General features: G+C 47.6%; 1 protein-coding gene across 3 annotated transcripts in view; it reads left to right on the top strand.

Annotated features, from left to right (window-relative positions):
• The window catches only part of TMEM132D (transmembrane protein 132D), a 571,936-nt gene that overhangs the window by 461,806 nt on the left and 97,622 nt on the right, over positions 1-12,508 (top strand). The window lies entirely within an intron of this gene.

The raw sequence follows: 12,508 nt of genomic DNA, 5'->3' as shown, positions 1-12,508 counted from the left end.
AGGAAGTTGTTGGCTCTTCCAAGAGCTTTGGAAAAGATTGAGGTTTGTTTTATCCAGGGATGGGTGAGGCGGGGAAGTGCGGTATCAGGAGTGGGCAGAGCTCTTGTGACTGGAGTGTGGTGAACAGAGTATTAAATGCAACTCAGGAGAGCGTGGGCCAACGGGGAAGTTCTTTGTAGTGCCGCAACTCAGGCAGGAGAAAATTGCAGCTCCGATGAGGGTGTCCGTGGACGGAGGTGGGTGTGATGGGTATGGGGAGAAGCTGATGGGCATGAGGGAGGTCCAGAAAGCTGAGTGGACAGGACCCGGTAACGGATGGTTGGGGAGGGAAGTAAAGAAAGTCGGGCAGCTCCCTAGACTGATGGCCTGAGCCCCTGGATGGAAGCTGGGATTGTTCTCTGAGATGGGAGAACCCAAGTAGGGGAAAGACCATGAGCTTGGGTACGCGTATGTTAATCTTGAAGTACGTACCTTAGAAATCGGGCATTGTTGCAAGTCTACACAAGGCCCAGTGCCTAGACTTTGGAGAGGTCAGCCTGGGGGAGGGAATATCTGTAAAACGGTAATGCTGACACAGGTTGAATTCAGCACTCAGAGTCTAAAGGGTTTTATTTTATTAAATTGCAAATCAAGAAATTCTTCTGCACGCCGAAGCTAGCTTCCCTCATTCTCCCGCCATCTGATGTTACAGTCTGGAAACAATGTACTGTCTAGGTTGATACATTATCATTGGAAACAGTCCTGAAGTTCTTATCCATTGAACAAATGTTTCAGAGACTTTATGATACCCTCCCCCGCCCCCACCGCTGCCTCAGCCCCTCTGGGATGTAACGTCTGCTCGAGCATCCTGATTCTTGCTACCCTCAGGAAAACGCAAGCCCGTTTGCTGAAACCAAACCTAGAACGAACAAACCTAACTTATGTTAGCTAGAGGATAGGAGAAGAGAGGTCCATGGTGACATAAAAGGAAACCAGGGACACATTTAGTACATAAAACAAACAAACAGTCGTAGATACTGGAAAAAGTCCTAGAGGAAATACATCAAAATTGTAACGGTGGTTCTGTCTGGGTAGCGGGATTACCGCTTCTCTCTGTATTTCTTTATGCAGCTCTGTGTTTTCCAAATGCTCTGCAGTAAAGATGATGCACGTTTTATCTCTAATGCAAGAGAATGGCCAGTCCGTCTGGGCTGGGAGCAACCTGAGAGCCTCTCCTGCCTTTCCCCTGCTAAGAGAAGGCCAGTTTTGTTAAGGTTTGAGGGAAGACTATGTTCAGGAAATCTGGTTACAGACTCAGGGGACTACAGTCACAGTTGTTCCAAACAAAGTGTATCCATGTCCTTGGGCCACCATAATAAATGACCACAAACTCAGATGGCCTAAAACAAGAGCACAGCTCCGGAAGTGGGAGCCTGAAGTCAAGGTGTGGGCAGGGCTGTGCTTGCATTCTGAAGGTTCACTGAGAAAGCCCAGCTGTGCAGCACCTGGTGAAGGAATGTATCAGCAAATGGTGATGTAGCGGCATGGCGAAATGTTACTTCGTAGCACAAATGAAAAAGACAATGCACAACAACGCAGACCAGTCTCAGCAACATCACGCTAAGTGGAAGGATGCAGTGTCTGATGATGTGTATGTGGAAATTCTCGGGGAAATCTCACGTGTGGTGGCAGAATGGGAGTCTTGAACGAGGAGGGAAGCCTGACCCTACACGAGCACAAAAGAACTTTTTGGAGGCCATGGAATGCTCTAGGACTGGGTTGTGGTGATAAGTTGCTCAATTAAATAGATTTACTAAAATCCATCAAATTATACATTTAAAATTGTTGAATTCACTTTATGGAAACTTTACCTCATAAAGCAGTTAGGAAACACCTAATAGGACTGGTTCTGCTCTCTCAAGGCGAAAGGGGGGGCGAAAAACAGACAAGAATTCAGTACAACACTCTGTTCTCTCAGAAAGAGAGTGGCCATAAATTCCAGTTTTAATTTGACTAGAAATTTTATTAAAGTTATTCAGTAAAGCTCACCATGTCACCCTTAATGAAGTGTCTCAAATATGCCTTAAATACACATTTAATGTACATCTAATGAGACTCTTCGGCCAACTAATTATCAGGCATGTTTAATGGGGTTTAACAATTGCCAGCGAGAAACATAAGCCCTTTCTACATGGATTTATCCTTATCAAAATACTTTTAAGATAATGGATTTCACCCACATAGATTGCCTTTGTGAATAAAAATCATTACGTTCACCCGCAGTAATAGTACTTCTATTTCCATCAGTTATTAAAACCTATCCAGTTAACATAAGGAGTTGTCACTATTGGCATTCTTTATGGACCTGTGATTCTTTGTGGCTATGGTATGTTAAAGAGACTTAGATAAAATTGGAAATTTCATGAAATGTACTTCATTTCAGAAAAGTAGCAGCAAAGAAATACTGATTTTGTGTTTGGGGCAGGTGAGAACAGACTGCAGGTTCCTATAAATCAGATTTTGGAGAAACGTAGATTTTTCAAGGCACAAGCTTTGAAAGCCAAAGTCAAGCCCAGATTTATGTTCTTGAGCACAGAGAGTGGGCATTAACATAAATTCAGTTGCTCCTAGTCTGAAAAGATTAGGTATTTAACAGTTGCTGCCATGCCTACAATGAGAAAGGATCGGAAGCCCTTACTTGTGTGTCATTTCTAAGAATATTTTTTACAAGACGGATTATGTCTCTTCATAATAGCTTCATGGGTTTCACGTTTCCAAATCTCCCTAGATTTGCAAATGACCCGTAGCAGTCGCTGAGTCATGCCAAGAGAAGAAAGCACCTTTCTTCTGCAGACCATGGTCACATTCACCCACTTCCTTATCCAGGGAGGAGGGGGTCCGCATGCCATGCCCCGCTGCCCCCGCTGCACCATGCGACAGACACAGCAGGAAGCTAGACACATGATGTCCTTGTGCCTGTCCGTCTCATAGTCTGGATCAGGTGGCAACTTAGAAGCTTAAATAATTAAACTAATGACCTGGTCATTTTTTCTTTTGATCATTTTAATAATCATATTTGATTTAACAACTTAAACTTGAAATAAGCATGAACGGAAGATAGCCTCCAACCATAAAGGCTACAAAGTCGAAGAGGGAACATTTTAATGGACAACAGGTAGAGGGTGGTTGTGCAGTGGTGGGTGGGACCAGCCATAGTTGCCCGATGGGGTCGCTGTGAAAGTGAAGATACTGCAGATGAGTCAGGATGGGGGCCGGCTGGGGACGTGAGCTCGTGCCTTGCCCCCCTGCACCTGTCTTACTTGGAATCTCCAGACGTGCTCACCCTGCAACATCCAAGTCAAAGGTCCCATCCGTCACTCTTCCTGAGTTCTACTCTCTGCATACACCCTTTCCATGGCTCCATCACTTTCTTCCCACATTCCTTAAACATGCAAACCTTTTGCCTGGCACTAGTTTGCTGATTGCCTGTCTGCTGAGTCATTTGTCTCAGTCTGCGATGGTGGGCGTACGTGTTTTATGGACCCAACAGGGTTGGGGGGGATGCTTCTGAGTCACTAAAGAAAGTGGTCATCCATTGTGGGCAGAGGTCGTTCCCAGCCATTCTCAGACTTTGCTGCCTGTTAGAATCACCTGGGGAGACTTTGAATTTCCGAAGGTCCAGACTGCAACCCCTCCCAGTGAAATAAATCTCTGAGAGCAAGAGCCAGCATCAGCATTGTTTAATTCCCCCCAGGTGGTTCCAGCAGGCCACTAAGTTTGGAAAACATGGAGCTAGAATCCCCGGGACCACATGAACCCATACTGATGTCTGGGACTCACTCCCCAGAAATTCTGATATCATTGGTTGAGGTAAATCCCCAGCATTGCTATATGCCATCAGATCTCCTCGTGACCTTAGTTGAGAACCAGTGTTCTGAACGCAACCTCAGGTGTGCTAGAACCTTAGGAAGACAAAGTGGTTTGGCTCTGATGCGTCTGACATTTTTCACAACCCTGGCTACACATCGTGGTGGTTTGACTGAAGGTGATTTTCTCCTGGAAGTGTGAAGCTCTTGGCCAGGATCAGGGCTGCCATCTCAGCCTGCTGATTTAGAGCAAACCTTAACTGTCACAAAGGGATTCTACCCATGACCTTGGACTTATGAATGCCATGCTCTGACCAGCTGGACTCAGCCACAACAGGTGTTTTCTTGGCTGCAAATCCGTTGGAGCACTTCTGCCGAAGTCCAGCCTGATTAAATAAAAAAATAATGATGAGCACACAAGGTGGTGATCGCCCAGTGATTCCAGCAAGTGAAGCAACACTCACTCCCCTGTGGTCCACTTTAACCCACTGAGCCACCCAGGCGCCCAACCCTGTGGTCCACTTTAGATAGCACCCGACGAAGGTGGGCTGCCTTAAACCTGTGACTCATTTTCCACTGCAAGCTTTATGAATGTGATGAGATTGCCTCAGTCCACCCAGGCAGTGTGGAATCTAGAGATATCTACAAGGACCCACCAATGATGCATTTAGCTTTCAATGTGGACCAAAGTACTGAAGGGAACATGGCCATAAAGCAAGGTACCTGTTGAAAGTGGGAAAAGATCTTTGCAAAGGACATTTCAGATAAAGGGCTGGTATCCATCTCTAAAGAACTTTTAAAACTCAACAACCAAAACCCAAATACTCCAATCAATGGGCAGAAGGCATGAACAGACACTTCTCCAAAGACGACATCCAAATGGCCAACAGACACATGAAAAGATGCTCAACATCGCTCGGCATCAGGGGAACACAAAGCAAAACCACAATGAGATACCATCTCACACGGGTCAGAATGGCAAAAGTTGGCAAGACAGGGAACAACAAGTGTTGGCGAGGACATGGAGAAAGGGAAACCCTCTTACACTTGGTGGGAATGCAAGTTGGTACAACCACTCTGGAAAACAGTGTGGATATTCCTCAAGACCTTAAAAATAGAGCTACCCTATGACCCAGCAATTGCACTACTGGGTATTTACCCCAAAGATACAGATGTAGTGAAAAGAAGGGCCACCTGTACCCCAGTGTTCATAGTAGCAATGGCCACGGTGGCCAAACTGTGGAAGGATCCCAGATGCCCTTCAACAGGCAAAAGGATAAAGATGTGGTCCCTATACACAATGGAATATTACACAGCCATCAGAAAGGACGAGTACCCACCATTTGCATCGACATGGATGGAACCGAAGGGGATTATGCTAAGTGAAATGAGTCAAGCAGAGAAAGTCAATTATCATATGGCTTGACTTGTTTTTGGAACATAAGGAATAACATGGAGGATCACAGGGGAAGGGAGAGAAATCAGAGAAGGAGACAAACTGTGAGAGACTATGGACCCTGGGAAGCAAACTGAGAGTTTCAGAGGGAAAGGGGATTTGGGGACGGGGTAAACAAGTGATGGGTGTTAAGGAGGGTGATTGCAGTGTGTGATGAGCACTGGGTGTTTTACACAGATAATGAATCATTGAACACTACATCGAAAACGAATGATGTACTCTACAGTGGCTAATTGAACATAATAAAAAAAAGAAGGAAAGAAAGAAAGAAAAAGAAGAGAAGAAAAAGGAAGTGGGAGTTGACTGAAAGAAATCCCAGAAGGAACCCTTGATGGGCCCTGTCGTGCTGAAGGCAGGGCTCACGTGGTGTCTCCTGACAGTGCTCGGGGCGGGGTGGGGAGCGACCCCCACAGCCTGCCCTTCTAGAACGTAGATACTGATGTGGCCAAACAGGCAGTAGCGTCATAGGGAAAATTGATTTCTGGGAGTGACAAGGATGACGGCGTCAAAGACGAAGATGAGTGGTTTGAAGACTTTATCATAACCTGCTTGCACGTCCTGGCGGCTCGAGTGAAGCTGATAGCTGTGCAGGTGCAGGAAAGTGGCTGGAAATGCAGAATATATCAGACCCTGTGCCCGCGAGAGGCTCTGATGGGTAACACACGGGGCATGGACTAAAGGATGAATCCTGACCGCTGAGGTTCTGGCCGGACCAACCAGGTGCCAGGCTGCACAATGCTCTGTTTGCAACTCTGAAAAAGGAGAGATTCTTGAGGGGAACATCAGGACTTCTGCTTGGGACCCAGGGAATCGGGTACACCCCAGTGGACAAGTTGGGGAGGCAGGGGAATCGCTGAGCTGGGAGCTCCTGGTAGAGGGCAGAGCTGGACACATCCACCTGCAAATGAGCAGAATACAAGTGTCCCAGGAGCAGATGAGCTCACCTCCAGGGTTCTCGTCTTCCACGGCTACGGGACGTCCCCGACATCCTGGAAACAGAACTGCTTTGCTATAGACCCAATTCTTTATATTTTCAAATGGGTGAGGGGAAGATCGGTGTGGGGGGGCTTGTTCAGGGAACCTCGTTGTGCAGGACGACCTGTGGTCCTTTTTCATTTCCGTCGAGCATGTGTGGTACTCATCTGCCTTCCATGGAGGACAGCCCAGCCAGCCAGCCACGGAGCCAGCTAAGAACTGCGGAATCCTAGGTCTGGGTACTGAGAAGAGATGGGGCAGTTAAGGCTCCAGCAGGGAGAGTGGCCAAAAGTGCTGATTTTGTTCCTCATACAGGTAACACCCCCACTCCCATCGCCCAGCAAGGGAAGGAGAGACCCAAGAAACATTTCCGTGGCTGGCGGTGCACCACGGGGCTGAAGTCCATGCATGGATGGCCGTGGTCATTTAAAAATCCCAGACTCACCTTCCTTGGCCTCCCAGAATAATCTTATGGGCGTCCCTTGCCCCCACCATTGCTAATTAGCGTGGGCTCAAGACATGCAGATTCATTTCTGCATTAGCCTAAGAAAAACATCATTAAGAAGTTGTCTGGTGAAAGGAAGAAAAGACGCATAATGTATTCCAGGACCAAACTGCGTATGACTTTTTGGACGGCACAGATTTCGGATTAACCACACTGCTAAATCTTCATTAGCATAGTAATCAGGGCCTGGCTCCACGCCCCCACCGGCGTAAGTCCTGCTGAATCCCTAGGCTTATAGGTCAAAACCTGTAGAACTTCGGAACCATTTACAGTCCCACTGGAGGATTGGGGTTCTGAGCAAGACCCACTTTTAGGTGCCCAGTTAGTCAAATGAAGTCTGGAGCAGTCCTTTGATGTTTATTAATTTTGTATGACCTTTCTGTACTGACTGAATTAATTCCTTAGTTTCATGTACCATAAAACCAATAGGCTTCTTCCAGCCTACGGAAAATTCTGTTGCCTTTGACAATTTGACATGCATTTTTCTGTAGTGATAGAGAAAGGGGCTGACAGCTCGTTTAGTTAAAGGCTACAGGCAAAAACTCCCCCAGTTTCAAAGAGCAAATACTTTATGATAGCAAGAGGAGTGCATCAACAGACATAAATTAATATTCATGCTGAGTTTCACACCACTGCTCTGTGGAGCCAAGAAGAAGTGAAGTTTTCCTCCTAAGAACCATCATCGACATCCACAATTGTCAGTCTTGGATATAAATTGACGGTACTCAACAGCATTTTGTAATATTGTTGGAGTTTGCTCATCAGGGAGAGCAGTGCCTCCCTGGATTTATAATTTCTGACACACACAGCAACCTGCTTTAGGGGGGAAAAAAAAGTTATGAAAGTTATAAATGAAGCCACAGACTCAGTCCTGTGTCCTTAACATCTCCTACACGTTTTCACTTTAGCTGCTGGGACCAGGCAATGTTTGCATCCCAGACTGCTAGATCACACATTCACTGGCAGCCTCATTGGCAATCTAGAAGCATCCCAGATTCATAGCCTCCCACGGCCAGCCACGTTGCCCAAAGGAGATGTGGACTCCGGTGGACGGGAGAGGGGTCACTTCTCCGTGCCCACCGAACGGGGCCCCAGAATTGCCCGTTCTCATGATCCAAGACAAATCGGAAATCCAGATCTTTGAGTATCTCCCATTTTTTAAATACTGTGATCAGTCAAAAAGTATCCCATCAGTACAGTTCAAGCAGAACATTCTGTGGGCTGGATTCCGTGCCAAGAACCCTAGTGCACAGTGATTTGAGTAGGGTCAGAAGAAAAGCTTTGCAGAATGGAAGGCATTGAAGTTCTCTGCCTTGAGGAACACCATGCGGCCATAAAAGGGGTGAAGGGCGGACACAGACGCCAGATGGACGTCCGCAGAGGGATGACGTGATGTCTCTTGAAAGAAGCCAGGGACAGAAGACTGTATCACGTGATTCACCTCCTCTGAGATTTCCAGAACAGGGAAATTCACAGAGATGGAACACAGATTCGTAATGGCTTGGGGCCAGAGCCAGGGTGGTGCTCCAAAGGGGAGAATCCTCACAGGGTACATTCTTTTCAAGATGATAGAAATGGTCTAACGTGGACCGTGGCGATGGTTGCGGATCTTCGAGTATATTGAAAAGTACTTGGAATATATTGAGAAATACTGATTCGCTCCCTTGACATGGGTGGATTATATGGTATGTGAATTCTATCTCCGTAAAGCTGTCCCCCAAAGAACATCAGCCACACCAAACCACCATACCTCGAGCAAGGAGCTGAGATCTTCAGCACACAGAACCAACCCGCAACGTCTGCATGTCACACCACACCCCTGCCTGGGCTCCTGGAAACATCCCCCTAAAACTCAATTCAAGAGCTCAACTTGTCCTCTTTCTAGAAAATTCAGGCTGATGGTAGTTCGCACGTTCCCCAAGCCTCCCTTCCTGCTGAGAAGGTCTTGGACTTTCTTGCACATGTCCTATTGCCAAGGATTAAAAAGGAGCAGCAACAATGACAACAACAACAAAAAACCCATTATTTTGTACACTCTCTTCAGTGCTGCGGTGTCCCGCCAGCCCCGAGCTCACATTTAAAGTCAGACCTATACTGTAGTCTCCTCTCTTCCTTGGAAATCCCACTTTGAAAACACTAATCTTAAGGATAAAGGTTGGCTTAGCTTCTTAAACTCGTTAATATGCCTTTGTCTCTTTAATCAGGAGGAGGCCAGACAGCCCATTTTGTGGGAAGGGAGGGTTAATCCAAACCCCTCCTCTTAATACAATACAATTGAACCCATGGGATTTATCCATTATAAAGTGCTTTTTGAGAAACTCCCAGTGGAGTCCTTTTTTCTTTCTTTCTTTCTTTCTTTTTTTTTCTTAATGTAGAACCTGTTTGCTTGGCATCTCTAAAGAGTCTTCTGCAGCAGTTAATGTAATAAATAAAAATCTCTATTTGACTACATCCTCCAGGATGTCAAGAAGGCTTGGCAATTGGCTTAGCAGCTCGCGGAGTTTGAACAGTGGCAGGAGCCTGGCCGAGGATCTCCCCACAGTTCCGAGCTCCTCCTGGAGGGGATTTCAGTAACGTACTCTAATCAGCTTAAGGAGTTAATTAAACAGCTGTCACTTAGCTCCTTAATTCTGAAACTCAATGCTAAATAAGATTTGAAATTACTTATGCAAAACTGAGCAGTGCTTTTGTGATCCCCGATCTCTTCAGGTGGCACAGAATAAAGGAGGCCTCGTTCCCAGACAGCGGGGGCCACAGGGTGACCCGGAGAAATGGACCAGGGTCCTGGGAAAATACTCGCCTTCCTGGGGAGAGCAGGCAACCAGGCAAGAGATCCAAATCTCGCCCTTTTTGATCCAAAAGGGACCTCATGGTGAGGGGTGATTACCATCTACCAGGATACAAGTCGCCTACTATATCCTACAAGCCTACAAGCCCATAGGTTCACGCGCCCTGTACCTGTGTTGTGTTCAGAGTTCTCGGTGATTTCTACAAAAGGGGAGCCAAATACAAAAATCAGGAGCTTTTACCAAAAAATATCGAATCTTGGCTTCTCTCAAAAAATCAGGAATCCTGCAAACCTGGCTTTGTGTTCCTGCAAGGCAGCTCTTCCGTAGAGCTAAGATCATCTCCTGATTGAGCGTTCGATCCTGGCTCACCTGGTTATGGATAAAAGCAGAGTTTCGATGCCATGTTCCAGGATACTTGTCGTGGCCAGGATACGGTGGCCGTGGAGACAGGAGCGGGCTGTATGAGAATTGTCCCATCTCTTGACATGCCTGTGTGTCCTTACCTGGTGGCTCGGAAAATCCCCACGAGAAGGCACAAATGAGCAGAAAAGCTCAAGGTCCAAGCTGCATTGCCCTGGGGTCCTGCCCAGAGGTTCTTCCAGAAATAAACCTGACATCGATTTGCACGAGGAATGAATGCGGCCAAGAACTCATGACTGTGTCATCCAGCCATCCTACGGCAAGCTCGCATGCACCAGGCACTGGTCAGAACTCACCGCCCAGGACAGCGGAGCCCTGGCTCAGCCAGGAGTGAACACGGCCAGTGAAATTAGCACGCAATCCACGTTGCCTCCGAAAACTCCTCAGAGCACCCAGAAACTATAACCTCTATAACCTCCGTGTTTCCTTCGGTGTTGAAACGGATTACTGCTCCTTGGTTGAGCACCAAGTGAGGACAAAGGCTTATGTTTGGGGAAGCTGTGTGCAGAAAATGCAGCTCGGAGGCTGAGGTTCCTGTCAGGGCGGTCAGGTGCTCACCTGTGGGTGGTGTGGGTTCCAGCCGCCTCCCCTCGCCCCGGGACAGAGCCCAAGCTCACAGCGGGGTATGGCGGTGATGTGTCCCAGCCTCCCCCCTTCCCTTGTCCCTACTTCTCTCCTTCCCTCTCTTCCACTTTTTCCTCTTGCCAAGAGCATCCCGAATTCCTAGAAGTCACTGCATGTCTTATCATACGGCTAATAATAATATTATGGCTAATAATAATAATAACCAACCTTCTTGAAAAATTGGCAACGCCGAGCACTATTTGAACACTTGGCTTGCGTTTAGGTGCCCACCGCCCCTCAGGAGAACCGTCCAAGGTAGAATCTACCTAGAACCCCACTTTCCGGATGAGGAAAAGGAGCAATAAGTGTGGAAGTAACTCGCAGAATCACAAGACTTGTAGGAAATAGCACAGCTGGGGTTTTCCCCCAGGCAGCCCAAGTGGAGAGCCTTGTGGGTGGATTCTTACCATATGCCATTTAGATCTTTTAAGACAAGGACAGTTGGCCCCAAGAGAGTGCATGGTCAAGGGCATATGCCCAAGGTCACCTCACTGTGCCAAGCAGGGGCTCACGTTGTTCAGGCTGGCCTCCCTTGTCCGGCTCCTGCTTCCACGGCTGGCAGAAATCCTGGGGTCAGGTGGCGTGGACAGTCGTAACCATGCCAACCCATGCTTTCTTGCCACCTGCCGGTCATGGTCCTAAGTGGCTTTCGCATATGCAATCCTCACTTGCAGCCAGTAACACGGACATGTTCATGGTCGCTGTTGAGATGAGGAGCCTGAGGCATGGGGCAGCCCCCAGTTTGCCTACCATCATGGACCTAACAGGTATGGAAAGCAGGGTTCCACATCACACCATCTTGTGCGTGAGCCAGTGTACCTCACCCTAAGCTCTACTGCCTGCACATACTATTTATTGTACGTACTATCTTTAATAAGCTAGAAACAGTAACACTGATTATTTGCACCTGGAAGCATTAAGAACGATGCAGCATTTGAGTTGGACCTTGAGCTTATTACCTTGGGATCGTTTTTAATAGGAAGCTCCACTGGTATAAAAAGCTACAATGTAAGAAATTTATTTATACTTAGTTTCCAAGGGTACAGGAACACGTAACAGCCAGCGGCTCTAGCCCCACAAAGCCCTGTCGTCGCTACACTGTAATTGCCACCAACAGGAAGTCAAATCAAGGATTTCCCTCCTGCTTCTGCATTTTAAAAATTTCCCCCATCCTTTGGTGCATCTATTTATCAAAACAAGCCCTGAATCTAGTAAAGGAAAAGCGGAAAAGGCAAACGGTCATGCCAGGACACAGAAATAGGAGGAGGAAACAGGATTCCGTCCCAGCACACAATTCAGCCTGGAATTCTCTGGCCCCACACAGCAGCAGCCTGGGCACTGAGGACCCATTCCGTGCGTGGTGAACGACGTTTGTGTGAGTCAGAGATCCGACACCGGTGTTCAGCTTCTAGATTCAACCTGTGTACAAAACAACGGGAAGCTTCATTGTACTTAAGGACACAGTGTAGATGTTATCAACCCGGAGAGCATCAAAGCATCAGCTCAGAATGAGAAACGTTGGAAGGTCAGGGCGGCAGGAAGAACGGACGGGAGCTGGAGCCGGCTCATAGGGTGTGTGCAGTGGGGTTTTCCGTGTCCATGACTGCACTGGGGAGGCACACCAGGGCAGCCACATGCGTTCCCATCAGGGTTCTGGGAGTCGAAGGGACTTGGCTCGGGGGCTTCCACTGGGGAAAGGAGTCCTCTCAAAGTCTTCTTTGTGGATTCTTCTTGAGGGGGGGTTGCTGGATTTCAGCCGTGGCTGTGGCTGTGGACCAGACCACCTGCACTGGCCCCTCCGTGGGTCTGGGCTTCTGTGCACCTTGGTGGCTGAGTTCTGCAACCAAGCATCACTGGAGAGAAAAAAACGAGCGGAAGCTCAATCACTTTCTGC

The sequence above is a fragment of the Mustela erminea genome, chromosome 13 (genome assembly GCF_009829155.1).
Source record: "Mustela erminea isolate mMusErm1 chromosome 13, mMusErm1.Pri, whole genome shotgun sequence".
NCBI classification, from domain to species: domain Eukaryota; kingdom Metazoa; phylum Chordata; class Mammalia; order Carnivora; family Mustelidae; genus Mustela; species Mustela erminea.
This window is presented reverse-complemented; position numbering and strand designations above follow the sequence as displayed.